Source organism: Portunus trituberculatus, chromosome 38 (genome assembly GCF_017591435.1).
Source record: "Portunus trituberculatus isolate SZX2019 chromosome 38, ASM1759143v1, whole genome shotgun sequence".
In the NCBI taxonomy this organism is placed as follows: domain Eukaryota; kingdom Metazoa; phylum Arthropoda; class Malacostraca; order Decapoda; family Portunidae; genus Portunus; species Portunus trituberculatus.
The window spans coordinates 13,821,190-13,823,689 of NC_059292.1; the positions used below are offsets into that span (position 1 = coordinate 13,821,190).

The window sequence follows — 2,500 nt, forward strand, 5'->3', positions numbered from 1 at the left end:
TGATGCACTCATTCATTCCTTCATCCTCATCTTCATTCACTCCTCAGCTTCCCATTCTCCCCCAACATTTAACCTCCTCCTCTTCCTCCCTGCCCTGGCCTCTTCGTCAGCGCCGGCACAGGGAGGGAAGTGCTTGAGGGAGGAAGAGAGGCAGAGAGGCAGTGAGGGAGTGAGGCAGCGCGAAGTGGGAACAAGAGGGAGAAGAGATTAAACAGCAGTCATTGGATAAAAGTCAAGGTGAAAAAGAGGAAAGGAAGAAAGCAAAAGAAGAGCGAGATGTTACGAATAAGATGTGGAAATGGAATTGTGAGAGAGAGGGGATGTAAAGGAAGAGGTGAAGGAACAGAGGAGGGAAAGAAGGAAAGATAGAGACAGAGAGGTTAAGGATAAGGTGGAAAGGGGATGTAGGAAGGAAGGAAGGAAGGTTAAGAGAAAGGAGGAAGGAAAGAAAAAAGAACAAAAAGGAAGTGAGAGAATTTCGAAAAGATAGGAAGGGAAGAAGAGAAAACGAACAATACTAAAAGATCATAGAAACAAAAATAAAACGTTAACACGAAGAAGAAAAAGACGAAGAACAAGAAGAACAAGAACAAAAACAAGAACACACGAATATACATACGTGCCAAACAATCTCTCTCTCTCTCTCTCTCTCTCTCTCTCTCTCTCTCTCTCCGCCTCAATATTTGCATCAATAAGGAGCCTTTTTTCCCCGATGTTTCACCTTCAGTCAACAGAAGGAGAACACAATGCCTTTAATGCAGGAGGCGAGGAAGAGGAGGAAGCGGAGGAGGAGGAGGAGGAGGAGGAGGAGGAGGAGGAGGAGGAGGAGGAGGAGGAATATTGGCTTACTGCTGAACAGGATAATGGAAGAATGAGATGCTGGAGATGAATACAGAGAGAGAGAGAGAGAGAGAGAGAGAGAGAGAGAGAGAGAGAGAGAGAGAGAGAGAGAGATAAAGCGTCAATCAGCCATGTCAATCCTTCCTCCTCCTCCTCCTCTTCCTCTTCTTCTTTCTCCTCCTCCTCCTCCTCCTCCTCCTCCTCCTCCTCCTCCTCTAAGTGATTACCAACTGTCTAAGTAAATCTACAGTCAAGCATTTAGGGGAGAGAAGGATGGAGGAAAGAATGGAGGGAGGTAAGAAGGAAGGAGAGGAGGAAGGTAAGGAGAGGAGGAAGGTAAAGAGGGAGGAAGGAATAGAGAAAGAAGAAAAACGATAAAAAAAGAAGCGATCGGATTGGAGGGATAGATACAGAGAGAGAGAGAGAGAGAGAGAGAGAGAGAGAGAGAGAGAGAGAGAGAGAGAGAGAGAGAGAGAGAGAGAGGTCGTCACACCTATCATCCAACACAGGTTAACACTTCCACGCTTCTCACCGTAACAGTGTGTGGGATAAAGAGGGGTTGCCTCCTATTCTCTCTCTCTCTCTCTCTCTCTCTCTCTCTCTCTCTCTCTCTCAGTCCGGATGTTCTCTCCCTCTCTCTCTCTCTCTCCTTGTCTCCCTTCACCTGTTTATCCTTTCCTCCCTCTGTTTCTGTGCCATTTATGGATCAACAGAGAGAGAGAGAGAGAGAGAGAGAGAGAGAGAGAGAGGTGGTGATGGTGGTGGTTGTGATGTGCGTGTCGGCTAAGGTTGCCTGAGGCTCTCCTGATCTTCGGGATAACTCTCTCTCTCTCTCTCTCTCTCTCTCTCTCTCTCTCTCACTGGGTCTATATTTTTAACGTTTTTTATAATTTATTTTTCTTAAGCATATGCCACACTTTTAAGTCTCTTCCTCTTCTCTTTCTCTGATTCACTTTTCTCTCTTCTACTAGAATTCATCTTTTTTGTCTTCCTTTCCTCCTCCTCCTCTATCCCTCTTCTCTCCTTAAAACTCCTCCATCCATTTATTTCCTCTATCCTCCCTTTCTTCCCCATTTCCGTCCCTCCTATCACGTAAATTGTGTGTGTGTGTGTGTGTGTGTGTGTGTGTGTGTGTGTGTGTGTGTGTGTGTGTGTGTGTTGTGCTGTGTTGTTCATGACGTCACGCCTCCTAGGGGCTTCCACACCGGAACCCAAGGCACTCCCCCCTTCCTCCCCAACCTCCTAAGTAAACCGGTTCCTTCCATCTCCCTCTCCTCCCCTCTCCACTCCTCCGCCACCCTACCACACCCTCCTTCACTCGTCTTCCATTCCTCATTCCCACCAACATCTTCCCTTACCTCTTAAATATTTCCCAGACCTCAAATTCACCAGCAAAACACGTCTTCTTCTTCTTCTTCTTCTTCTTCTTCTTCTTCTTCTTCTTCTTCTTCTTCTTCTTCTACCTCTTCTTATTATTTTTTTTCAACATCTCCTCCTGTTCTATCGTACCTGAACTGTATGTTGTGTTCTGGTACCCACAAACAGTAATGAGTAAATAAATGATCTTGCCGTTTTGTTCTTCTTTTGAGTTAGTTTGTGTTCATTGTTCTTCTACTACTGAACTTCAAATCTTCCCTCGCTTCTTATAATTTCCTTTTCT

The 2,500-nt window shown here is 45.5% G+C and overlaps 1 protein-coding gene across 9 annotated transcripts in view; it reads right to left on the minus strand.

The window, feature by feature from the left end:
- Window positions 1-2,500, minus strand: part of LOC123515241 (protein pangolin, isoforms A/H/I/S-like) — a 407,961-nt gene that overhangs the window by 302,797 nt on the left and 102,664 nt on the right. The gene's annotated exons all lie outside the window — the stretch shown is intronic.